The sequence below is a fragment of the Leopardus geoffroyi genome, chromosome D1 (assembly GCF_018350155.1).
Source record: "Leopardus geoffroyi isolate Oge1 chromosome D1, O.geoffroyi_Oge1_pat1.0, whole genome shotgun sequence".
Classification (NCBI taxonomy): domain Eukaryota; kingdom Metazoa; phylum Chordata; class Mammalia; order Carnivora; family Felidae; genus Leopardus; species Leopardus geoffroyi.
Genome location: NC_059329.1, coordinates 75,408,852 through 75,436,512, shown reverse-complemented (window position 1 = coordinate 75,436,512; position 27,661 = coordinate 75,408,852). Strand labels below are relative to the sequence as shown.

Genomic DNA, 27,661 nt, shown 5'->3' with positions numbered 1-27,661 from the left:
ACACAGCCAGTCAACAGCAGACATCCCAACTCCAGCAGCTTGGCTCTGAACCACCACGGACAGTTGTTTCAACCCAGCAAAACCTGGGCTAGGAGAGTTACGGCGATCCCCCAAGTTCAAGGGAAGGTTATTGGGGGGGGGGTCCAGGCTTGGATCTCAAGAACAGCTCAGATGCCCTCCCATTTCCTCGTGACGAGGTTACTGCAGTCTGGGCAGGGCGTGGCACGGCCAGCTCCCCACCACCTAGTAAACATCAGGACACGCCCAGCCTAGGAGGCCAAGGGCAGCCCTTTCCAGGAGATCCACCCATACCCAAGGCCTGTCTGATGCAGAAACAGGCTGGGGAAAGAAACAGGAAGACATATTCAGAACAGTAATAAAAAAGAAAAATTGAAAACACATCTCTTTTCCTACAGCCTCTCGTTCCATTCATATCCTCAGCTCAGACACCGGGTGGATCTCCGCCACTCGTGGAACTTTGCCCGCTAGGCCCCTCCGATCTGGGAAGGGGTTGACCTGGGCCCAAAGGGAGATGAGGCGGTGCTTAACATCCAGGCACGTGGGCAGGTAGACTGAGGCTCCCGCTGCTGCAGCATCCGGGTTGTCTGCCATCCACCTGCTGGAACTACAAAGAATAAATGCCAACATCTGTTCTTAAGCTGATTGACCTCTGGGCTTCCTCGCTAAGACTGAAGGTCGCCATGTGAGAAGTGGATGTAGGCAGGCTGTGACAAAACCCCCTAAGCCATGAGGCATTTTAATTGTGAGAGGCTGTGTTCTGTACATATTATACAGCAATTAGAGATTTCTGGGACTTTTTTTTTTTTTTTTCAACGTTTATTTATTTTTGGGACAGAGAGAGACAGAGCATGAACGGGGGAGGGGCAGAGAGAGAGGGAGACACAGAATCGGAAGCAGGCTCCAGGCTCTGAGCCATCAGCCCAGAGCCCGACGCGGGGCTCGAACTCACGGACCGCGAGATCGTGACCTGGCTGAAGTCGGACGCTTAACCGACTGCGCCACCCAGGCGCCCCAGAGATTTCTGGGACTTTTTAAAAAAATGTTTTCGTTAGTGTTTATTTTTTTTTTTGCACTTAGAATTATATTTTTAATGCATTGTATAATATTTATACAGTCCTTCCCTGTCTGAAACACACACACACAGACTCACACACATAATGTATAGGGCAAAATCACAACATATCTTCTGTTTTATTATTGTGTTGGTCAATAACGCCACTTTCTTCATTAACATTACCATATTCTATAGAAAAGCATTGCAAAACCCATGACTAGTTATTGACAGTACAAAGTCATGAGAATTGCAAGTGACAAGATGCAAGTAAATTACTCTGTTCAGTGGTAGAAACAAAGCTGGCAATTTCAAAAAAAAGGGAAAAAATTTTTTGCATGGATGAATTCCAATAAAAACATTTTGTTAATGTTTATTTTTGAGACACAGAGAGTCAGAGAGAGTCAGAGAGACAGAGAGAGGGAGACCAAGAATCCAAAGCAGGCTCCAAGCTCTCAGCTGTCAGCACAGAGCCTGATGCAGGGCTTGAGTTCACCAACTGTGACATCATGACCTGAGCCGAAGTCGGACACTTAACCGACTGAGCCACCCAGCCGCCCCGAGATTTCTGAGACTTTGAAGGGAGTTCATTTTATAGACAACTCAGTGCCACAATTATAGCCCACATGCATGTAGCATGTACGAGCCCAGGGTGCTCATTGCCTTGGAAATAATTTCCTGATTTCTTCTCTCCTTATTTTCCTCCTTCCTCTGACTTTCTTGACTGCATATAGGTTAGTACCTTGCATTAGCTTATATATTTTAAGCCTCCTCGCATCCTTTTTTGGAATCAGGTTGAATCACGAAGGGAAAAGGTGATTGCATTGAACTCATGCAGCTGGAGTCAAGAGGGGATTTATTTCAGAAACTGAGAGGAGCTCCCCGGCAAACCCCCGAGCAGGGACTTCAACACTCCCTGTTACCCTCACCCAGATCCCCGAGGATGTGACTAAAGTGCTGCCTCTTGTTGGCCAAGGGACGGTAGCCTTTTAAGAAGCAACCGTGAGGCCTGATTCGGGGCATCCGAGGAGGGGGCTCCCGCTTTGGTGTTCTCACTGTGAAATGGGGATCCGATCAGCTCCTGGCCTGCAGGACTGCTGGGAAGATGTGTGGTAAGCTCTGTAGGGTCGGCTGTGATTGCTGGTGGGTGTAAGGTGGCCACGACTTCAGCCAGTTTAAGTCTTTGCACCAGAGCCTGTGTGGACAGCCTGAGCAGCGCCTTCTCCCTTCTGCTCAGCCTTTGAAAGTGGAGCAGGAACGGAATCTTTGAGAACACAGAGGCTCCCATGGCCGAGAACCAATTGTTCAAGTAATCCCAGATACTGAATGGTAACAGCCCCCCTAGTTAGGGCTGGAGGAGGCTTGCAGGGGTCAGGTTGTCTGCTGAGCCTTCGGGGTGTACAGAAGTGAAGACACGATCCCTGATGGCAGAGAGATGGGTGTCTACCAAGGGAGGCCAACCTGCAAACCACCAGCGACAGCCCCAGGAAGATCGAGCTGGGTGTGGCTCCATCTTGCCTTTAGGCCTTTGCCTACGCTGTTCCCTCCACCTGTAACACCATTCCATCCCACAAGCCTCCCTTCGCATCTCTCTCTCTCCTCTGCACGTCTTCCTTAACTTGTGTTTCTACCCATTTGTTCTTGCCACATTTTGTGATGCCCTTTTCTCCCACCCTTCCTCTCCCTTTTGTCAACTTCGAGTTTTGTCCCAATTTTATATTTGGAACTGGTTACTGTCCTTTTGGTAGTAATGTAAATGGCTAAAATATGCCTGGATTTTTTTTTAATGTTTATTTACTTTTGAGAGAAAGAAAGAGAGAGAGAGACAGAGTGCGAACAGAAGAGGGCCAGAGAGAGGGGGAGACACAGAATCTGAAACAGGCTCCGGGCTCTGAGCTGTCAGCACAGAGCCCAATGCGGGGCTCAAATCCACGAACCATGAGATCATGATCTGAGCCGAAGTCAGACACTTAACCAACTGAGCCACCCAGGCACCCCAAAATACACATGAATTTTATTAATTTGTTAATAAATCTCATGTGTTACCTGCTTCTACAAAGGCCTATGCTAGTGTGTAAGGCAGAATAATGGCCCTCTAGAGATCTCCATGACCTACTTCTCTGAACCTGGGAATATGTTACTTTTCATGACAAAAGAAATTTTGCAGATGTGATTAAGGTAAGGATCTTTAACAGGGAGATAATCCTGGGTTATCCAGGTGGACCCAATGAAATCACAAGGGTCCTTAAAGATGGAAGAGAGAGGTTGATGAGCACGAGAGGGGACAGAGACACAAAAAAAATGGAGGTCCCAATGATGGGATGGATTGCAGCTCGGGGACACCACAAGGGGTGTGGGAAGCCTCTGGAAACTGGTAAAGACAAGGAAAGAGTCTTCCCTACAGCCTTCAGAAATCCTGTTGGCATCTTTTTTTTTTTTTCATGTTTTACCTTTTTTTTTTTCCGATTGTTATTTATTTTTTTTAATTTACATCCAAATTAGTGAGCATATAGTGCAACAATGATTCCAGGAGTAGATTCCTTAGTGCCCCTTACCCATTTAGCCCACCCCCCCTCCTTAATCCCTCCCGTAACCCTCTGTTTGTTCTCCGTATTTATGAGTCTCTTCTGTTTTGTCCCCCTCCCTGTTTTTATATTATTTTTGTTTCCCTTCCCTTATGTTCATCTGTTTTGTCTCTTAAAGTCCTCATATGGGTGAAGTTCTATGATTTTTTTACTTTCTCTGATTGACTAATTTCACTTAGCATAATACCCTCAAGTTCCATCCACATAGTTGCAAATGGCAGGATTTCATTCTTTTTGATTGCCGAGCAATACTCCATTGTATATAAATACCACATCTTCTTTATCCATTCATCCATCGATGGACATTTGGGCTCTTTCCATACTTTGGCTATTGTTGATAGTGCTGCTATAAACATGGGGGTGCATGTGTCCCTTCGAAACAGCACACCTGAATCCCCTGGATAAATGCCTAGTAGTGCAATTGCTGGGTCGTAGGGTAGTTCTACTTTTAATTTTTTGAGGACCCTCCATACTATTTCCAGAGTGGCTGCACCAATTTGCATTCCCACCAACAATGCAAAAGAGATCCTCTTTCTCTGCATTCTCGCCAACATCTGTTGTTGCCTGAGTTGTTCATGTTAGCCATTCTGACAGGTGTGAGGTGCTATCTCATTGTGGTTTTGATTTGTCTTTCCCTGATGATGAGTGATGTAGAGCATTTTTTCATGTGTCGGTTGGCCATCTGGATGTCTTCCTTGGAAAAGTGTCTATTCATGTCTTTAGCCCATTTCTTCACTGGATTCTTTGTTTTTTGAGTGTTGAGTTTGATAAGTTCTTTATAGATTTTGGATACTAAACCTTTATCCGATGTGTCATTTGCAAATATCTTCTCCCATTCTGTCGGTTGCCTTTTAGTTTTGCTGATTGTTTCCTTTGCTGTGCAAGAGCATTTTATTTTATTTTATTTTATTTTATTTTATTTTATTAATGTTTATTTATTATTGAGAGAGACAGACAGACAGACAGAGACAGAGCATGAGCATGGGAGGGGCAGGGAGAGGGAGAGACACAGAATCCGAAGCAGGCTCCAGGCTCTGAGCTGTCAGCACAGAGCCCAATGTGGGGCTCAACCCCACGAGATCATGACCTGAGCCAAAGTCGGATGCTTAACCGACTGAGCCACCCAGGCACCCCAGAAGCTTTTTATTTTGATGAGATCCCAATAGTTCGTTTTTGCTTTTGTTTCCCTTGCCTCCAGAGACGTGTTGAGTAAGAAGTTGCCGCAGCCTGTTGACATCTTGATTTTAGACTCTGACATCCAGAAGATAATAAATTTGTGTTGCTTTAACCACAAAGTTAGTGATAATTTGTTACAGTAGCAGTAGGAGACTAATACAGCTGGCTTCAGAAGAGAGAGAGAGAAACTGTTTCTCACAGGAGAATTTATATTTCCTAGTGTCAGTACAACCAGAGTTTCTGGGAGAGAGAGAGAGAGAGAGAGAGAGAGAGAGAGAGAGAGTGAGTCTGTGTGTATGTGTGTGTGTGTGTGTGTATGTGTGTGTGTGTATGATGGGACTTGCCCAGATGGCATATGGACATCTTTTCTCTCCCAGACCATGGCTGACACAGGACAGGTTTCCTCAAAATGAATGGACGCTCTCCTCTCAATTGAACCTTTGTGTGGAGAGGGGCTCACATGCCGAAGTGGATTTGGCCTGCACACCCCCTCCTCTGAAAGACATCAAGGGTATCATTGTCTTCACGCACTAATAAGCACTGCCAGGCAGTTGGCTTTGCTTTCCTTGTGCTCTCTTTTCGCAGTGACATCTGCGGGTCTTCAGCTGGCTTTCCGGGTACCGTGCAAGAGAGGGCAGGAGGGTGAATGACGGGGGGAGGGCAGCCCCAGTCCCAATGGCAATTTTTTACCACTTGTAAATGTACCTACGTTTTTGCAGTTAAACGTGCGCTCTACAAGAAGGACCCCAGACCTTTTATTGGACAAATGGAGCTCTGAAAAGTCCTAAACCGGCCCACATGCTCTGTTGGGATGTAGAACGGCATAGAACACGGTGATGCAAAAGTGCCGAAAGCTGGATTTGAATGCTGGTTCCTACCGGCTGTGGTCCCTGGGTTTGTTACTGTTCTTTTCCTCATGTGTGAAACGGGAGAATAGGGTGGTTCTGGGTACCCAGTGAGATACTGCGCTTCTGTGCATAGCACGGCGCCCCCGAGAGAAATCGCTCTCGACCCATGGTAGTTCTTGCACCTAGCCCCTGATCTGGTGTCAAAATGAAGGATGGTAAAGAAATAACACTAGGGTTCTGGGGGGCAGTTATCTCGTTGGAGGAATCTCTGCGGAAAGGTTTCCAAAAGGCATGAAATATTTTTTTCCTGGGTTCCCTCTGGGCGTGAAGCCTCTCTTCCATGCTGTGATTAGACGCCTGTAATCTGAGCTTCCCATCTTGCGGTCCTGCTCAATGGACCTGTTTTCCTTCTTGTCCCCCCCCAGCAGTGTTCTCAGGCTGGCTAGACCCATCCATCAGAGGCTCTGAGGCTTGTAGGGGGAAGAGCTGAGCTGGGAGTGGAGCAGTCAGTCTGCAAGGAGAAGCGGCCACTTACTCCCACCTCTGCAGCAAGAAGTTCAATCTGCTGATGGGGCAGGAAGCCTTCAGGATGGGCTCAAGTAGCAGCCGGGCACGTTTAAATGCAGGACCGGCCATCCGCTGGCCGCCACCTCAAATGACAGGTGCCCCAGCTCTGCCTGCAAAGGCAGTGCCTCCCTGCTCACCAAGGCGGGGGCTGCCTTGCAGAACTGGTCCCTGTGCTGAGCGGAGACAGGAAGGCTAAGAAGGAATCATCCTGTTTCTGCCCTGGGCCCAGAGGGTTCCCAGCTCCAAGGGCAGACAAGAGGGGAGATCTGGGAAAGAAGTCAGGATGGGGGGAGGGGTCACGCTCACCCCCAGGGGCCCATCTGAGCAGAAGCTGAAAGGCTAACTGTGAAGCTGGGGTCACTTCCCCACTGTGCCCTCACCAGACCCCCGAGGATACGAAACAAGAGAGGGTCTCTAACCAGCGAGGAGAGGAACAGAGCCCAGCTGTGGGCAAACCCCTGCTCCCTTCCCTGGCTCGGGCCCTGGGCCGTGGGTGTGGAGGGAGTACCCCAGCCAGAGTAGCGCCCCTCCAGCTTCAGGGTGTGGGCCCTGAATCACGTGCAGCCTTGCTAAGATGCAGACCTAAGATGCAGGGCCTGACTCTGCATTTCGAGGAGACCTCAGGCGGGGCCGTGCTGCTGGCCCACCTTGCGGACCGCACTTGGCCTGAGAAAGCATCAGGGTAAACAAGGCAAGGGCTGGCAGGGGGCCTTTCTCTTGACTTCCACAGTGTTCTGGGCGCCACGCCTCTCAGCACAGGTAATTAAGGGCGCTCTCACTTCTTCCGGCCTCTGGGGCTCCCCAGAGTGCCATTCTGGAGAAGGAGCAGGGCTAGGGCAGGGCTCAGGGATTTGGATGTGGATTTGACGCTCACCAGGTAGAGACGCAGGGCTAGGACCCAGCATAGCCTAGCTGTAGCAGCTGGGGGTGGGGGCAGGCAGATAAGAGAGAGGCAGGTGGAAAAGAGAGAGGCGCGAGGGTGGAGTCACAGGGGAGCTCTGGACACAGGGCTGGGGCTCTGACCCTCATCGGCTGTGACACCTGGGGCAGGCTGACTCCCTGAGCCTCAGTTTCCTCTCGATAAGTGAGTACTAAACATTTAGACGTCAGGATTAGAATAAGGACTAAATAAAGCAACAATTGTGAAAGCATCCAGTGAACTGCTTGGCCCATAACGGTCTCCAATAGCCAATACATTTGGAAATAAAAAGCAAATAAGCCCATGCGGGATCTTGGGCAGGCAAACAAAGGAGCTTGGCTTGTGCTACCAAGAAGCCAGCCACAAATTAGCCCCAACTCTTCAGTAAAGCTAGCCACCCCCCTCCTGCCTCTCTGCTGAACTGCCTCTGAGCGATTATGAGCCCTTACACGGAGCTCAAACAGACACAATTATAGAATTCAAAACCAGTCCTGAATGCAGACCTCTTGCTAATTCCCATCAATCTTTTGCTTTGGTCTGAACTGGTGTGATTCCACAGACCCCGACTTCCTGGAATTATTGGCCTGCTCTCTCCTCCCTCACAGCCTCCAAGAGCAGCGGCAGGTTGCAGGGGACGGCACCCTACCCGGGCGTCCTGGGGACACAGCACAGCCTGGGCCTGGGGGCCTTGAATCTGAAACCTGTCGAAGCTAACAAAAGAAATGACCCATTTTTCAGGGTCCTCGGTAGAAGCTCTCAGAAAAAGGCAGCCTCCAGAATGAATCCTTCCCAAACAAATCAAGCCAAGGAGGCAGCGTTGCCAGGAAGGCTGTCTGCGAGGCCGGGCGTGGGCCCTCCTCCCTCCTCTCTGCTCTCCCGGCCTCCCCCTCTTCAGGCCTTCTGGGCTAGACACAGCCTAGGCCACTTTTCATGATTTTTTTTTTCATTTTTTAGGAATAATATTTATAAATGGTTTTGGACCCGGAAATTTCAACGTTTCCACTGAGTCATTTCCCCGCCCCCCTCTCCCCCGCCCCCCGCCCGCCACGGTGTATTTTTTTTTTTAAGTAGATAGAAACAAAGCCAGCATCTCACAAACAGACCAAGAGGGAATGATGGCAAATCCACTTAAAATCAGCATAGAGGAGCGCGACCTTACCCCCCTTGTGAGAGAATCTTAGCTGAGGCTGGGCTGGAGGGCCAGGAGTTTCTCCCCAAGCGCAAAGATCTAGATGAGAATAGGAGCCGAGAGGAGGCTGGGTGGGGGCCCATCAGCATCTCCTCTGGGCATTTTTCTCCCAAATACCCCTTGCCCTGCCTCCTCCCCTCGACCTCTCCAAAAGTCCAGTGGCCGTCCTATGTCGTGATCGGGAACCTACCTGAGCTCCCTCACCGGGAGACCGCAGGGAAGGTAACTAAGTTCTCAGTGCCTTAGTTTCGTCACCAGTCAATGGGGCACCACCATATGCATCTCACGGGGCTGCTGTGAGTTTCAGAGGAGTTAATACCCGTGAGGCATCTAGAACATGGCTCGGCATGAAGCAAGGTTCAATAACTTAGTATGTCCCAAACCACCAGCAACAACCTCTTGATCCCACCTGGGACACCCCAGTCCTTCCTTGGTCCCCCATCTCAGTACGACAACCGCATCCTTCCTGTGGCTCAGGTCCCAAGGCTTGGAGTCATTTTTTTTCCCCTCTCCTTTCTCTCTCATACCCCACAGGCAATCCACCTGCAAATTTTGTCAATTGCACACTTACATTCAGACTCCGGTGGGTTCAGCCCCCGACCGACACCACACTCCAAGCTAAGTGTCACCTTTCGTATACACTACTGCTGTAGCCTATGCTACTCTCTCCTCCTGGCCCCCAATCTCTCCTCCACACAGCCTCCAGAGTAATCCTTTAAAAAAGCCAAGTTTTCACTAGGGCCTAGAAGGTCCTACGTGACCCAGACCCCCCTCCTCTGGGATGCTACCACCTCCTTCTCTTCCCCTTGCTCACTTTCCCCAGCCACACTCTCTTCCTTCCTGCTCCTTAAACCTGCCAAGAATGCTCCTGCCTCGGGCATTTGCACTTTCTATTCCCTCTGCCTAAAACACCGTTCCCTCAGAAACCTTAGGGCTCCTCCTTCGCTTCCGTCAGGTTCTGCCCACACGTCACCTCATCAGAGAGGTCTTCCTCGAACCTCCTGTATAAAAACCTTTCCTCAGCAGCGCCTGGGTGGCTCAGTCGGTTACGCGTCCGACTCTTGATTTAGGCTCAGGTCATGATCTCACGGTTTGTCAGTTTGAGTTCCTGCGTGAGGCTCCATGTTGACAGTGAGGAGCCTGCTTGGGATTCTCCCTCTCTCTCTTCTCTCTCTCTCTCTCAAAATAAATAAATACTCCCCCCTGCCCAAATAAAAAGAAAAAAAGAAAAACCTTTCATCATGTGCTATGCCCATTACTCTGCTTTATTTTCCTTTTTAGCTTATTGCTGGTTAATATTATAAATCTGGGGGTTTTGTGGGTTTGTTCCCCCTCTCCTTCCTCTATTTTAAGCCCTAATATAGCAGTGGCTTCGTTGCTTTTCCCCAGTGCTTTATTCTAAGTCTGCAGAAACATGCCAGGCACATAGTAGGTGCTTTGTAACCATTTATTGAACAACTCTCTCCCTCCATTCCCATCCCCCTCTAAGACAGCTCCAGGCTGTGCCCAATTTCATTGGCCTACAACACAGATCACATGATGCTCCTTCATTGCTTAAGAACCACCTGTGGCCCCTTGCTGCCCACAGGGCAAAGCTACTGTATCATATAGAAGCTCTCTTGGGGTCTGGTCCCACCCAGCCTCAGATCCCTCTATTGCCGTCAGCAAACCCTGTTCTCCTGGTTTTTGAACTCTGCTATCTGTCATCGCTCCACAGCTGGCACTGGGCGCAGAGCCTGGCTGGAGCAGTAGTGTGTCATTGTCCCCTGAGTCACGGTGATCTTTTGCTCACACTGTTCCTTCAGCTTGGTCCATCTGTCAGACTCACTAGAGGGGGTTGAATGGTGCCCCCCCCCCAAAATGATATGTCCATCCAGAACCTGTGTCGGTGACCTCTATATGGAAAAAGGGTCTGTGCAAATGTAATTAAGTTAAGGATCTCAAGATGAGATCATCACGGATTAGGGTGAGGTCTGCATCCAATCACAAGCCGTCCTTGTGAGACACGAGATGGAGAGAAGACACGGAGGACAAGACGATGTGAAGACAGAGGCAGCGACTGGAGTGCTGTGGCCCCAAGCCAAGAAACACCAGAGCCACCGGAAGCTGGAAGAGGCATGGAACAGACACGTCCCAGACACCTGCCAGCACCTTGATTTTGGACTTCTGGCCTCCAGAACGGTGAGGGCATAAACTCCTGTCATTTTAAGGCACCAAGTTTGTGGTTATTTGTTACAACAGCCACAGGAAATTCGCACGCTCCCCTTCAAAACTGTTGTACAGATGCAGCCCTGGGCTCCCAGCCGTGCTGGGTCTGAGGTGACCTTTCTGTACTTAGATGCCCCTGCTTCCCTGGCCAAAGCTGATTCGACCAAGGATAGACAGGCGGCCCAGGCTGGGCCGGACAGCGGCACGGGCCTTGGGAACTGTATGGTGAGGCCACAGGGCGGGCGCTGATGGAGGAAGGTCATCCAGGCTCAGAGCTGGGACACATGGGGTCGTACAGGGAAAGGGAGCTGAGCAGAGATGTGCAGGATGGACACCAGTGACAAAGGAGACCAGGGGCCATGACGACTCTCTGGCTCCCAGAGGGAAGGTCCTGCTCATTGCTTTCCAAAGGCTCCCTTGTACTTCTCTGTTATCCGCCTCCCCACCCCACTTTCCCTCGACCTGGCTTTTCCTTGAGAAAACTGCTTTTCCTTCCAACCAAATCAATCCTGATCTAATGGCCGAGCTCCAGTGTCACCTCTGTAAGGGCTTCCTTGACTCCACTTCGTGGAGACAGAAGGCCCGAGATTTGGGGCGCCTTCAGCTCTGGGTCCCCACCAAGATTCGTTGTCATCGCCAGTGGTGTTCGCATGCCAGTCTCCCTGTAGACTGAGCTCCTCTGGTCATGCAATGATCTCCATGCGTGGGTCCCCATTTCCTAGTCAATTACCCAAACGGATACGGTGGCTGGAACCACAGTGGACAAACAGATGAGGAAAGGAATGAATGCCACCCATCTCTGCCCTTGAACTTGGGGTCAGGGTGGGGAGAGAGCAGCTCGTGAGGAGCTTGTGATGGAGCACACGTCGGGGTGGGGGTTGGAGCAAGTAGAGGGATGCTCTGAGCCCGGGGGGTGGGGGGCGGTGGTCGGGGGGGGGACTGCTGGGGGAGGCAAGGGGAAGGAGACGCCACACTGCGGAGGCCGTGGCGTGGGTGACGGCGATCCCTGGAGCAGGCAGAAGACAGTGCGGAGTGGGACAGAGATAGCATCGGGGGCAAGTGGTGGGGAGGGCCTGACTCGGACAGAAGTTCCAAGGTGGGAGCTCTGACGGGAGGTGTGAGCGGGGCCTGTCCCGGGGCCTCTGGCAACTCATCCGCTTAGCTGACGTCCAGCCAGGCTCTGCGCCCAGTGCCAGCTGTGGAGCGATGACAGATAGCAGAGTTCAAAAACCAGACTAGAGCTCTTGAGCGAACAAGACTGTATCTGCTGTTACAAGGACTGAGACAGAGTCAGCACATAACCAAAGCATTTAGGGAGCACTTTACAGTTTATAAAGTGCTTCCTCACACATAAATGATTACAAGATCATGTGGCAGAGTAGGCAAGTGGTGACTGTTGCTGCAGAAGGCCCGAGTTAAGGCCTTGAATCCACCATTTGATGGCTACACAACCTTCAGCTCATAATAACCTCCTTGAGCTTCAAAGTCCTTGTCTGTAGAATGACACCAATGGTTAGGGTTTATTCAACACTTAACGTATGCCAGCTACTGTTGGAAGTGCCTTTATTTATTTTTTTAACTTTTTAAGACGTTTATTCATTTTTGAGAGACAGAGACAGAGTGCGAGCCAGGGAGGAGCAGAGAGAGGGGGAGACACAGAATCCGAAGCAGGCTCCAGGCTCTGAGCTGCCAGCACAGAGCCCGACGCGGGGCTCGAACTCACGGACCGCGAGATCATGGCCTGAGCTGAAGTCCGACGCTTAACAGACTGAGCCACCCAGGCGCCCCTGTTGCAAGTGCTTGTATATGTGTCAGCGATTTTGAGCATCAACACAACCCTCTGAAATAAGTACTATAGTTATCCCCATTTTGCAGGTGTGGAAACTGAGGCTTAAAGAGGCTAGGTAACTTGCCTGAGTCACACAACCAGCCGCTCAGCCGAAAAGATGACATTTGAACCTACTTATTTATTCTGGTTCTAGAATCCATGACAGCAGTCCTATCTCCGAGGTTTTGGGGGCCGGTAAGGTTAATATACACATAGCTGGTTAGCGGTTAGAGGTAAATACTGGCCATGGTTATTGTTTTGTTCCACACTCGTGGTGGTGTTAGACCATCTGGCTGCTGTAGCAGATGCTGTTGACATCTAGGCATCGCTGTTGGCCTAGCCTAGCGGTCACTCACAATGGTAACAGTGCCCCTCTGCATGGAGGCGCTCTCTCTCTCTCTCTCTCTCTCTCTCTCTTTCTGAGGGGATGCTGGACCATCGAACAGGGCAGGCCGGTAGCGCTGGGGTGCTCACACCCCAGGAGCGTCCTGAGGCATGTGAATCAGTGAATAAATAGCCCATGGGATCACTTCCCAAATCAACGACTTGCATGGCCGTCCCTCCCTCGGGGTCTGTTTGGAGGACGAAGCTAAGACACGATGAGGATCAGTTTGGAGAGAGAGGAAAAGAAGAGATATCACCTGTTGAGGCTTGCGATTTTTCTGGATGCTGTCAGGGGAAGAGCTAGAGAGAGGAGAGGCACAGATAAGCCCTCGGACAGAAGGGGAAACTCACACCGATTCTCAAGCAGAACAGCCCCTCAGCCCACATTTCACTCGACACTTCAAAAAGGCTGGCCATTGGGATTCTGGCAAGATCCCCGGTGCCTACGGAGTAGCATACAGGGGCATTCCTTGAAGCTCTAGGACATGAGTGTAGCACACGCACAAATGAGCCCCTCTGGTCTAAATAAACTGAGGTACGGTTTCATGAGGCCATTTTCTTTTCTCCCCACCCACCCATACTCCTCTACTCAAAGGCCATGCTTGTTTGCTTACTTACTTAATCCTGGGCCCTTTGCACCTTCAAACGGCCCCTTTGTGTCGGGGATGAAGTGGAGCATTTCGGCCTCTTGGACACCGTTTTCCAAACGAACTTCCAAACACAGAAGAGCCCAGCTTATGAACCGTAAGACAGCACTGTGATGTGGGCTCAACGATTCAATGAACGGGAGGCAAGAAGAAAAAGCAAGAGACAGGATGAATTTTCAGCAGGTTCCTCCAGACAAACGGTTTGCAATTTCATTGAAAAGGATGCTCAGGAGGAAGGAGACCAAAGAACATGATGGAAAAAAGAAAATCACTGGCTCAGCAACGTGGCTTCTTCCCCTGACAAGATGGTCATGAGGGAACGGGGACAGGACACATTGAAAAGGGCTGAGAGCTGGCCAGAATGATGGGGAAGGGGGACCGTGTCACCTCAGAACGAGGGCCACTGAAGTCACAGTCCCGGGGCTGAGTCCCAAAGGTTCCCTGCCCATTTTATTCGTGACGAATAAAGCTGTAGAAACACTGGAAATGGAGGTCATCTGGCTGGAAGTGCCCTGGAAGGGCCACATGGGGAGAAGCTTTCAGGGAACGCAGTCGGAGTGAAAAAGCAACACAAGAATTTTTTAAAAAAGAAAAAAAAAAAAAAAAAACCCTGGCCATGAAAGAATATATTATACATTATTCATATTAATATTTATAGAGTATATCTGAATGTATTATTCAGAACTGACTAAAGAAAATATGGGGGGTGGGGGGTATTTGCATTGCAATGCCCCCAGTTCCAGGGGTTCAGGCTCTTCCAGTAAGAGGAAGGATGACCTACTGGGCAAAAGCTTGGCTATGGAGCCAAACCTCCTGTGAAGGGATCCCCCAGCTATGCCACTGATGTGCTGGGTGACCTTGGGCAAATGCTTGACCTTTCTGTGTGCTTTAGTTTCCCCATCCGCAAATCGGAGCTGATGATAATAAACGTACCCACTTCAGAGAGTTGTCTGCGAGGATTGAATGAGTCAGTATGTCTAGCGCACCTGGAAAAGGAGCTGGCGTATCCTGAGCACCCGATGCGTTACCTGTAGTTACCACACGGCTTCAGTAGACAATAGCTCCCCGGCACTACAACGTCCTCACAAGTGCAACAGACCAAAAGTTGAAAAGGCAAAGCAGCACGAAAGCGGGTCAGACCAAAGAAGGATTCCCGGAAGCCAGGAGACCGTCGTGCCTAGAACAAAGCCACGATGGCCTTACCTGTGCACAGCTGTGAGGGAGCACGGGTGGCTGATGGCTGTGCGTGCCACAGGTGCAGTGAGAGCTCTGAGGTCCCCCCGGCATTCCCAAGTTCACCTCGGTGTGGTAGAAAGGCCCAGATAGATGACAGACCAGAAGCGTGGCTGAGACCGGGGCTCTGTCCCCGCAAAGGAACGGGCACAGCCCCTGCGTGCACTGGAAAGCAGCTCTGCCATCCGGCTGTGCCTGTCGCTGCTGTGGTTAGTGACCGGAGGCCGGCCCCCCGGGGCCGCGGAGGGGCAGGGCACAGGCACGGTTCACAACCGGAAGCCGGCAGCTCTGTGGTCTCTCTGCGAGGAGGGCGGCATGTCTCAGACCCACTTGCCCTCGACAGCAGAACCCCACCTCCATCCTTTGCTCACGATAAAGGCCCCGGGCTTTTCCCTGACTCCAGAGGTGTCTTCAGGGGTCAGGGATGGCCCTGTCAGACAGGTGCATGCACCCTAGCCACACCGACGGTTCTGTGCAAACATTCCTCGCGCACCCCCGGAACCCCCAAGTTTTTCACTCAGATTCCTGCAGCTTGAGAATGAAGCGGGAATTACAACAAAGACAAAGGGCCACTATCGGTAATTATTTCTGAAGTAACGAGCAACTAATTGGGACTCACGGTTATTAAAAACCTATATTGCAGGCAGTAATTAAACCACAGCTAACGAGGATTTCAGCACCAGGCTCTGCAGCCACCAGTCCAGCCCCCTGGTTCCCCGGGCGGAGGGGTCTGTTGTTAGAGAAAACGAACGGCTTCTGCACAGTCCTCCAAGAGATCTTAGTCATTCTGGAGGTTTCTGCCGGGGAAGTCAGTACGGCCAGGCAGCGGAGCAAGGCAAGGCCTGAACGGGAGAAGCTGAGAAGCACATGGAGGTTTCTAGATGGGCTGCCGTCCCCCTGGGGATGGTGACATCATGCCTTTGGGAAAGGGCCGCAGGCTATTGTCAAGTCAGTGGGAAAAGAGCTGAGTTGGCTCTTTTATAAATAGATGCACTGAGCACCTCTAACTTGTCTCGAGGGCCAAGAGATGCCTGTGTACACACGATTTCATTTATTCCTCCTAGCAACCTTAGGAAGGACGTGCCATGAGGAACTGCTTTAGAGATGAGGGTACCGGGCTCAGAGAGGTGATGTCACCTGTGGGAACTCACCTGGCCGCTACAGAGAGGGAAGCCGAGGTTGGAACCCAGAAGGACGGGGAAACGTTGGGTCGCATTCTCACAGGCAACATGGCGATATGAGGCAGGTGCGGCGTCAGTGGGGACAGCTGGATGTGGCCCCCTTCCAGTCGACTGGAGAGCTTGTCGAGTTACCAAAACATTCCATGCCTTAGTTTCTACATCCGCAAAGTGGGGATAATCATGCCTATCTAGCGGGTTTGCGATAATGACTACACAGCATGCTGCATATAAAGCATTCGGCACAGTGCTCGGTGCACGACAAGTGTCCAGTAAATGCCAGCTGTTACTACAGGAGCTGTTCGGATGCTCTCAGAAGCAGCAAACTCATCATCGGACCATGGCAGAGTTTGTGCAGTAGTGGAAGCCATGGAGGTCTCAGTAGAGTGTCTGTCTGCCTCTGTCCCTTGGGAAGGGGGCAAACAAACCCAGAGGGCTGGCTCAGCTCTGAGGCCACTGCCCTGGTGTTCGGGGCAGCGGGAAGCTGGCCAAGCTCCCAGACAGCCTGTCTCGGGCCGGGAGCACAGAGCCGTTGCCTCACCAGCTTGTAATGAGCTGCGTCTCCATCCTGATTAGGGGAACAATCTCCACTCAGAAAGACTCAGGGGAAGGAAGTGACAGCATCGTGGGGACAGGGCATAACCTCGCCTCCCAAGGAGGGGCTGGCTTCTGGGGAGCTGGTGTCTTGAAGGTCACAGCCCAAGATGGTGCCCATCTCCAGGGAGGGGGCTGTGCAGACCCCACCGAGGCAAGTCTGGGTCAGAGCAGGAGACACGCCGGGGCCAGCCCAAGCCTCTGTCTGCAAGCCTGGAAGGCAGCTGCTCACAGGCTCTGGTTTGCCAGGAAGGCAAGCAAGGAAACCAACATTCTCTGGGCACCTTCTGGGCACCGGGCCTGATGCCAGCCTATGACATCATCACTGCCATCAACATTGTCCTAGTAAACAGAATGTTAGGGCACCGGCTTTTTCCAAAACCGTGGATTGCAGCCCATTACTGGATTATGAAACCAGTTTAGTGGGTAATAAATAGCAGTTTTTAAATTTTTAAAAATGTTTTCCTCATTATTTTAAAAGACTGTTTTAAGTTTATTTATTTTGAGGGAGACAGAGTGTGAACAGGTGAGGGATAGAGAGAGAGGGAGGATCCCAAGCAGGCTGAGTGCAGAGCCAGAGGCGGGGCTCGAACTCACGAACCTGTGACATCCTGACCTGAGCCGAAGTCAGGAGTCCGACACGGAACCGAGTGAGCCATCCAGGCGCCCCGACAAATAGCATTTTAAAAATAACATGATTAAACAAACAAACAAACAAACAAACAAGAAGACCAGAAAATCTTAGAGTGCACTCACTGCACAGAGCAAGGATTAGCATTGCCTTGTGGAAGGTTGCGTTTCTTTAGCGTGTTTGGGAGCTGGGTTGTAATGGGGATAGAGATCGTGCCCATTTCATAGAATTGTTGTCGGCCCTGAATGGATCAACATTTTAAGTGGTTGAGGCAGTGGAGCAGAGGCCACCAACACCACCCATGTCCCCTTGGAGGTAGTCCAGTTTCCCAGCATGTGCCAACAGCATCCTGAGTCACTCTCCTGAGGGTGCTCTCTGGCTGTGGGATACACTTAGCGCGAGCCCAAGGCAAGTGTCAGTGTGGTGGAATTAATACCCCAGGAGCAGCTCTCAGCCGATGAGGACTCCTCAGTGCAGGGATTCTGAATATCCCCCCCAGGGGTACCCGGGTGGCTCGGTTCGTTCCACGTCCGACTTCGGCTCAGGTCATGATCTCGCCATTCCCGAGTTTGAGCCCCGCGTCGGGCTCTGTGCTGACAGCTCAGAGCCTGGAGCCTGTTTCAGATCCTGTGTCTCCTTCTCTCTCTCTCTGCCCCTCCCACACACTCTCTCTCTCTCTCTCTCTCTCTTTCTCTCTCTCAAAAATAAACATTAAAAAAAAAATTAAAAGACTGAGTATCCCCCCCCAGTCTCTCAGAGGGTGCCCAGTGGGGCTGAGCCCCAGTGGCCCAGGGAAGCACTCCCTTCCTCGTCTCCTAGCCCCTCTCTCACTCTGCTTCCTGGGATCCCCTCCCAAATAAACTTCCTGCATCTATACCCTTTTCTGGTGCCTAATCTTATTTTGGATGAGCCCAACTTAAGACAAGCCGATCTGGCACAAAGTCAGTGCTCAATAAGTATTAGTTTGTATGAAGCATATTCCTCTTGAGATAGGATCTGTGTAAATATTTGATATGCATCGTCTCATATAATCTTTGCCCAGATGTTCTGAGGTAGGAACTGTGATTGTCCCCATTTTCCAGATAAGGAAACCGAGGCTTAGAAATCTTAAGCTCTTGGGTCAAGGTTACATAGAAAGCTTACACAGAAACCCATAGAAAGGGGAGAGCCCTGCCAGTTAGCGCCTGTTGTTTCTCCCATTTGACAGATGTGCAGATGGAAAGTTCAGGAAAGTAAAGCACTCAGTTTCCACACTAGTCACCAGCAGGCTGGGACCAGCCCCAGGCACTCTGACTCCCGGCCCTGTGCCTCCCATGACAGCAGGCGGCCTCCCAGCACCCTGGAAAGGGCAGGCATGGGAGAAATACCCTCCCTTAGAAACAAGACCCTGATGTGGACACTGGCCGGCTGTCCATTAAACTTGCAATTTAGGAGAGGGATAGGATGTCGATGGAAAGAAGGAACAGTCTTCGCAGGCTTACTGGGACTTCTGGACAGACGGAAGTCGATTTTAATTGTTGTACCTCAACTTCTCAGCCTGTCAAATGGGCCTGCGGCCAGGTATTAAGTCCCCTATTTGCGGCTTCAACCTGCATCTTCTTATCTTATCTCCAGCTGCCCCGCCATTTCCACGAAAGCACCATGAGTTGTGTGTGCCTTAGTCTGAGCTCCATATGTGTAAAGCTCCCCGTGATTATTCACTAAACGTCTGCTGTGTGCTGGGTGTCAGGATAACCGCTCGGCGCCTCGACTGCCTCATCTAGTAAATCGAAACAATCTTCGTGTCCTCTTCATGGGAATGTTATGAGGATTACACAAGCAAATGGTGCAAACCACATATGTAACGAAGGACCCATATCTAGCATATAGAAGGGCTCCCCAAACTCCGCACTAAAAAACCAAGCAATTCAATTAGAAAACGAGCAAATGACAGGAAAAACCATTTTACCAAAGAGGATATACAGGTGGAAAATAAGCACCTGAAAAGATACGCAACATCACTAGCTATTGGGGAAATGAAAGCTAAGTCCCTGATGAGATGCCACCATACACGTATTAGAACAGCTAAAATAAAAAATAGTGATAACACCAAATGCTGGGAAAGATGTGAAAAAACTGAGTCACTCATACATTGCTGGAGGAAATGTAAAATGGTACAGCCACTCTGGGAAATAGGTGACTCTTAAAAAACTAAACATATCCTTGTCCTATAACCTAACAACTGTACTCCTGGGCATTCATCCCAGAGAAATGAAGACTTACGTTCAAATAAAATCTATACACCCAGCTTTATCTGGAATAGCCCAAGCTAGAAACAACCCAGAAGTCCTTTAATGGTTAAACTATGGTACATCCATACCCTGGGATATTACTCAGCAACCACAAAGGGATGAACTATTTATTGGTACACAGAACAACTTGGATAGATTACGCTGAGTGAAAAAAATCCAGTTTTACAAGGTCACGTACTATGTAGATAACACTGTTGCAGCGACAAAATTCTGCAGATGGAGAACATATGAATGGTTGCCAGAAGTTAGGGATGGAAGAAGGGAGAAGGATGAGTATTCCTATAAAGGGGTAGCACAAGGGAGATCCTTGCCGAGACAGAATAGATCTGCATCGTCATTGCGGTGGTGGTTCCACAAATCTACACAAGTGATAAAACAACGTATAACTACACTCACACGCCATCATAAGGATGTCAGTTTCCTAGTTTTTATACTGTACTACAATTATGTAAGATGTAACCACTGGAGAAAACCAGGTGGAGGGTGTGAGGGAATTCTTTGTACTATTTTGCAGCTTCTGCAAATTCATGTTTTAAACGAACGGTAAAGAGTTTAGATCAGTGCCTAAGCGAGTACTTAATCAATATTAGCTCTCATGATTATTATGTCATTTTCATTATTACACCATAGAAGTCATTTCATTTAATGCTCACAATAAGCTTATGAGAAAGGGTTTTTTGTTTTTTGTGTTTTTTTTTTTTTTTTACTATTTTTTGGACAGGAATGCTAAGACTAAGGTATATTAGATAACTTGCCTAAGCTCACATACCCAGAAAGACTGAGAAATCGAAGCCCAAATCCATAGACTTCCCATACATATGTGGGTACAAAGACCATTAAGGTAAAAATCTTTGCTCTAGTCAAGCTTATAACATAGTGACCAAAGTAAGAGATATAACTCAAACCCAAGCAGAACCTAAGTTCTGTGGGAGGACAGGAGATACACTATAGAATTTCAACTGAGGAGATCTAGGAAGGCTTCCTGGAGAAGGTGGCATTTGGGATTGTTTTGAAAGATGAGTAGGAGAGGCACCTGGGTGGCTCAGTTGGTTAACCGTCCGACTGCAGCTCAGATCATGATCTCGCGGTTTGTGAGTTCAAGCCCTGCGCCGGGCTCTGTGCTGACAGCTCAGAGACTGGAGCCTGCTTTGGATTCTGTGTCTCCCTCTCTCTCTTTTCCCCTGCCCCACTCATGCCCTCTCTCTCTCTCTCACTCAAAACAAAACAAAACAAAACAAAACAAAACATTAAAAGAAAGAGGAGTAGGGTTAAGTAGGCGTGGAAGGGAATAGCGGTACAGGAAAAGGCATTTCAGACAGAAAGAACCTGATGGTTAAGTGGTGGGAGTGCTTGGAGAACAGCAACGACCCAGGGTAGCGACAGCAGATGAAGGAAAAGCAGAGAGCAGTCAGTGAAGATGGGCTCTGGATGACAGGCTGGGGACTGGGCTCCTTCACTGTAACCTGCAAAGGCCTGGCGAGTTGAAAGGCAACGTGGAAAGTGCACGTGTAGTTAAAACAAAGTACACAACAAGGGCCAGCCTTCTGTTTATGGTGAAACAGTCAGGCTGAGCTGCACAGTGGGTTCTGGGCTCCCAGGAAGCGGGGAGGTCCTTGAGGTCCATTTAAGGACCTCAAGATAAAGTTTTCCAGGGTCATTCCAAGGCCCAGACCTAGCAGATCCTGAAGCAACCTCTGTTGCCCACAACAGAGGTCCCACGCAGCAACCTCTGTCTCTTGTGCGTCCTAGGGCCCCACAACAGTTATCCTGGGCTTTGGAGTTTTAAGTCTCAACAGTGAGTTAGGAACTCTATCACACTTGTACTTATTTATCTTCCTTCCCTGACAATAACTTCTGTGTGGTCAGAATCCAAGGCTATCCGGGTCATCGCTGAACCCAGGTTGGAGTCGACCTCATAGAGGTGTCCAGATTCAACTCCATCCGATGGACCCAGTGTTGACTTATTGGGCGCCTGCTACACGCAGAACTTGTGCTCAGGGATTGGAGGTGAAGGAACAAGACGCAGCCCCTTAGCGGGGAAGAGTCAACCCCGGTGCACCATACTCAGGGCAACGGCAGGGCCGACCGCGGCCAGCGGAGACAGTCACATCGACATAACTTGTCTTAAAAACTGAGGAGGTGAAGCCTCACTTCCCATGAGAATGGGCACCGTCGGTCCCGGTGTCCAGAAATTCTTAATGGGGCTAACCTGAGACACAGATCATGCTTCCATCTCAGTAAATGTCTTGCAACCATGACAGCGAGACCTGCAATTTTTTTTGCTAAGATCACAAGGGAAATTGAAAGCAACACGACCTCCATCTTAGAAACGTATTAAGACATAATACTTTTTTTTTTTTTCAACGTTTATTTATTTTTGGGACAGAGAGAGACAGAGCATAAACGGCGAGGGGCAGAGAGAGAGGGAGACACAGAATCGGAAACAGGCTCCAGGCTCTGAGCCATCAGCCCAGAGCCTGACACGGGGCTCGAACTCACGGACACCGAGATCGTGACCTGGCTGAAGTCGGACACTTAACCGACTGCGCCACCCAGGCGCCCCCATAATATTTTTTTTAATGTTTATTTATCTTTGAGACACAGAGAGGGTGCAAACAGGGGAGGGGCAGAGAGAGAGAGAGAGAGCGAGGGAGACACAGAATCCGAAGCAGGCTCCAGGCTCTGAGCTGTCAGCACAGAGCTCGACACGGGGCTCGAACTCACAAACGGTGAGATCATGACCTGAGCTGAAGTCAGATGCCCAACCGACTGAGCCACCCAGGTGCCCCTGGAACAATATGTTTTAAAAAATATTTACTCATTTTGAGTGACAGTGAGAAAGAGTGTGCCTGTGCCAGAGAGCGGGGGCAGAGGGAGAGGGAGAGAGAGAATCTCAAGCAGGTTCCGTGCCGTCAGCACCGAACCCGATGCGGGGCTCATTGATCTCATGACTATGAGATCATGACCTGAGCTGAAATTAAGAGCTGGATGCTCAACCAATTGAGCCACCCAGGTGCCCCAAGGAATAATACATTTTAGATCACTAGCCAAAAGAGCAATGTACTTTCTGCATTTCAGCTTGTAGAGACATGAGATCTTTTTTTCTTCTACTTTTTTTTCTGTTTTTAATTTTATTTTTTTAATTTACATCCAAATTAGTTACTATATAGTGCAACAATGATTTCAGGAGTCGATTCCTTAATGCCCCTTTACCCATTTAGCCCATCTCCCCCTCCCACAACCCCTCCAGTAACCCTCTGTTTGTTCTCCATATTCAAGAGTCTCTTATGTTTAGTCCCCCTCCCTGTTTTTATATTCTTTTTGCTTCCCTTCTCTTATGTTCATCTGTTCTGTGTCTTAAAGTCCTCATATGAGGGAAGTCATATGATATTTGTCTTTCTCTGACTGACTAATTTCACTTAGCATAATTCCCTCTAGTTCTTTCCACGTAGTTGCAAATGGCAAGATTTCATTCTTTTTGATTGCTGAGTAATACTCCATTGTATATACACACCACTTCTTTATCCATTCATCCATCGATGGACATTTGGGCTCTTTCCATACTTTGGCTATTGTCGATAGTGCTGCTATAAACATGAGGGTGCATGTGTCCCTTCAAAACAGCACACCTGTATCCTGTGGATAAATGCCTAGTAGTGCAATTGCTGGGTCGTAAGGTAGTTCTATTTTTAGTTTTTTGAGGAGCCTCCATACTGTTTTCCGCAGTAGCTGCACCAGCTTGCACTGCCACCAACAATGCAAAAGAGATCCTCTTTCTCCGCATCCTCGTCAACATCTGTTGTTGCCTCACTTGTTCATGTTAGCCATTCTGACGGGTATAAGGTGGTATCTCATCGTGGTTTTGATTTGAATTTCCCTGATGATGAGCGATGTTGAGCATTCTTTCATGGGTCAGTTGGCTATCTGGATGTCTTCTTTGGAGAAGTGTCTATTCAAGAGACATGAGATCTTTTAAAAAGGCCTATCTTTTAAAAAAAAATTAATGTTTATTTATTTTTAGAGAGAAAGAGACACACACAGAGTGTGAGCAGGGGAAGGGTGGAGAGAGAGGGAGACACAGAATCTGAAGCAGGCTCCAGGCTCCGAGCTGTCAGCACAGAGCCGGACGTGGGGCTTACACCCATGAACCGCGAGATCATGACCTGAGCCGAAGTCAGATGCTTAACCGACTGAGCCACCCAGGCACCCCAAAAAGGTCTATCTTAAAGATAAGTTGACTCAGACTTTGCAGGAACTAAAGTTACTCTGAGGGACAATGGAATGAATCATAACATGTAAACTTTCTTAAATAAAAATTTATGGACTTAAAAAAATGTGGGGTTGGTATTTAGTTGTCTGTGGGTCTTTGCAGTCAGGATTGTTGCTCGCGTGTCCACTTTGCTTTGCCCTCACTGGGCTATTCCCGGAGTCTGGCTCAGCTAATGCTTTTGGAACATGATTTTGAGCTGTATAGATAGTTTTTCCAGATGTATACTCAAGCTACAGAAGGAAGAAATAGATAAAAAGGAGCAGCTGAGGGGGACCTCAAAGATCCTCTGGGACAGCTGCTTTCAATCTTGGTTTTCTGCAGCCTAAGGCTTCTGCAGAGGTGCCCCCCTGGGCTGGGAGACAGCTCTGGGGAAGGGGGTGCTGAGGGTCTGGGCTCAGGGCCTCCTGCCTCAACGAAAAGAGCTTGGGGCGCTTAGGGGGCAAAGTCGGTTAAGCGTCTGATTCTTGATCTTGGATCAGGTCATAATCTCACGGTTTGGGACTTTGAGCCCTGCATCGGGCTTTGCCATGATGGTGCGGAGCCTGCTTGGGATTCTGCCTCTCCTTCTCTCTGCCCCTCCCTGCCTTGTGCTGGCTCGCTCGCTCGCTCTCTCTCAAAATAAATAAACATTAAAAAAAAAAAGAGAGAGCTCAATGTAACCTTTTCTGCATGTTGATGTTCCAAATATGTTGGAAGAAAGGTTCCATGGTTTAAGATTTAAAACCCACTAAGCTAGTCCTACACAACCAATCATCATCACCGCCACTTTTCACAATAGCTGATTTGGGGAGTTTCACGCGTGCCAGGCGCCGTTAAATGTGCTTTGCATGTATTATCTCATGCAATCCCCAGAGCAACTCTAAAGAACAGGTACCATTATTATCCCATTCCACATAGGAGAAGACTTAGACCCAGAGGTTATGTAATTCAGCCAACTGATCTAAGCAATCTGATCTAACAATACGATCTAAGCAAGATCATAAGCAAGAGAGCCTGGCTTTGAACCCACGCAGCTGGCTCCTGCACCCGCACGGTTTTCCACTACCAGGTCCCGAGGAAGGTGGGGCCCAGAGGGCAGCAGGGACTTGCCCCACACCCCCCAGGGTGCTCAGCAGGGGCAGGGCAATTTCCTCTCAGAGCGTCTTCCTCCCGACACGCTCCTTCCCTCTCTCCCTCATCCTCAGTGTGCCTTCTAGAACCACCTCGCAAGTGGCTTTACACAGACCATCTCTTGGTTGCCATGCACCTGTGCTCCAGCTCTGGGAGCCGCTGACGGAGAGGAGCCGCCAGGGCAGGTTTAGCTGCAATGTTGTTCTGAACGGGGCCGGGGCTCGCTCCCTCCTGGCCTGAGGCCTCATTGCTCGCCCTCTGCTCTAGCGGAAGTGGGCTTTGGACATGGCATTCTAGGCATTTCACAGGCTGCTCTGTCTGAACACCCTCACCTCAGTCTCTTCCTCTGTGTACACGGTTGCAGATATGCATACGCCCTGGCCCTTTGCCGGTGCTGTTCCCTCTGCTGAGAATACCCTTCCTGACTTGTCGGCCTGGCACACTGCTCCTCAGATGTCCCCTCTCTAGGGCCCTGACCTCCCGCCAAGGCAGGAACAATCACACCCTCCCCACCACCCTCCCCGTAACAGCACAAAGCACCCGGTACTCTAACCATTGATCGACTCCACTTTCTTGATTCAAAGCCGTGCAGGTGGTCCCATTTTTACTCTACTAAACTCGGGATAGTTCCGCCAACCCGTGCTTCTCATTAATTTGGGAGTATTTCTTGCCTCCTGAAACACTGTTGCTGAATTGATAACGTATTTTGTCATCAACGCCGCCTTAGGATCCAGGAAACACACTTCTCTTTTTCGCTCCAGACCGAGCTCACACAGGGTTGGGAGCCATGACCCTTGTGGCTCTGGACCCCCAGCCGGCAGCATGGGCAGGGACAGAGGAGGGACCAGTTGGTGATGGGTTGTGGGGCTCATGGACTGGATGGTGCCCTTTGTGTCCAGGTCACCATGAGATGCCTGCTGGACTCTAAACTCCAGGGAGTCCTAGAGGCCCAGGAAGGCCTCGAGCCATCTGCTCACTGCCCAGTGACTTCATGGGTCTGCCTTATGGCACATGCCCTAGACAGAAACGCAGGCAAGAACAGCAGACTTCATTTTCCCCTTCTTTTCCTTTGCTAGGGCTGCCATAACAGAGTCCCACAGACTTGGTGGCTTGAACAGCAGAAGCTTATCTTCTCGCAATTCTGGAGGCTGGCAACCTAAGACCAAGGTGTCAGCAGAGTAGATTTCTTCTGAGGCCTCTCTCCCTGGCTTGTAGATGGCCGTCTCCTCCCTGTGTCTTCACGTGGCCTTCCCTCTGTTCACGTATCCGTGTCCTAATCTCCTCTCCTCGTAAGGACACTAGTCACATTACACTGGACTCTGCTCCAATGACCTCGCTTTAACTTTATGACGTCTTCAAAGACCCTATCTCAGAATACAGTCACATTCTAAGGTACTGAGTAGTAGGACTTCAACATATGAATTTTGGGGAGATACGATGTGGACCACAACCGCTCTAAGGCTGACCAAGCTCAGTAGAAAGCATGTCAGTCGAAGAGTCGAAACGGTGCTCTGCCTCCACTTTTCTCTTTCGGAAGTAGTCACGATAGACCAGTCTTGTAGCCCCTGGCTCCCTTGGATTTCCAAGAGAATTTTCCAGCATACCTTCTTCTGATCTCTGTCATCATCTACTTAGTTCCTGGCTCTAATCACCTCCTCATCCAGGCCTTCCAACGAGTCTCCAAAGGCAGCTGCCCACCACTCTCCTCTCTGAGCCTCGCCCCTATATATAAATTATGGGGGATCTTAGGCTTGATAGGATTTGTCAAAAACTTAGCTTACCATATTGTCCTTCCCCTTGCCTGTGGTACACATCACTAGTCAATCACAGCACATTTTCCTGCAGACTCCAATGCCAGGCGGTCACTGCATTAGCTTGTGAGTTGGGACACATTTGCAGTTATGGGCCTAGATGTCCTCGAAGGGATCTTCTAATCAGAAATCCTGTGAAACCTTGGGTACAACATCTATACACTAGATTGTCCGGGATAGTCCCAAATTTATATGATTTTTACTGCCTTCGATAAAAGCAACTTGTAAATTGAATAAGTAACTATAAGCGTCTGGATCCCTTTTGGGGAAACATTGGGCCAACCCTTGGACTCTGGGCCACTTATTTCTTATTTCTTTCACTTTCTCATTTCTGTTGCACTTATTTCTTTCACAGACATTTACTCAGCACCTACTGTATGCTTGGCACTGCTCTAAGGGATGGGGATTCACAGACAAGGATAGTTATGGTCCTTATTATTGGCCAGGTGCTAGACCCAATGGCATCCTCTCTGTATTTAATCTTCGATGGCCTTTTCTCTTTTGATACTTTTCTCTTTCTATAGCAAATACTGCTGATTGCCTACTAAAATTCATGTGCCCCCTTCCTTTGCACACAGTTGTCCATGTGAAGCGGTTTCCCATCAAACGACTGCAGTCCCCCGCCCCACTGGCATTTAGGTATAGCCGTGTACTTCACCAATGGAATGCAAGGCATGGTAACACTCACTTCTGGGCCAAGGCTTATATGAAGAAGGTGAGCCTTCCCTGCGCCCTTTTTCAACTCCATTGGCTAGATGCAGGTTACTTCAAGGCTCTAGAGAGGATGATGAAGCCATAAGGTAGAAGGAGCCAGGGTTCCTGAGTCACTGGGTGGATGATAGCCACCCACTGTTACCAGAAATATCAGCCTTGGATGACTATGTAAATGAGAAACAAATTTCTATTGTGTTTCAGCCTTTATCCATTTTGGAATCTGTTTGTTTTAGAAATGTACATTACCCTAACCAACACGGTTTTTAAGTAAAGTCAGTCTCATTAGTACGCTGATCGAGACACATCTTGGTAGCTCCATTGCCTACCTTCAAACGAGCTCTTGGATGAGGGCACCCAGAGGAAACGTCCCTCAGCCAGAAATCGGCCCTTTCTCTGAGACCAGTGC

The 27,661-nt window shown here is 49.5% G+C and overlaps 1 protein-coding gene and 1 non-coding gene across 3 annotated transcripts in view; one reads left to right on the top strand and one right to left on the bottom strand.

Annotated features, from left to right (window-relative positions):
• The window catches only part of NAV2 (neuron navigator 2), a 740,939-nt gene that overhangs the window by 483,719 nt on the left and 229,559 nt on the right, over positions 1 to 27,661 (bottom strand). The gene's annotated exons all lie outside the window — the stretch shown is intronic.
• On the top strand, positions 21,494 to 21,628 carry LOC123602822. The gene has a single exon (XR_006714589.1). It is a non-coding gene; the product is annotated as a small nucleolar RNA SNORA1 (small nucleolar RNA).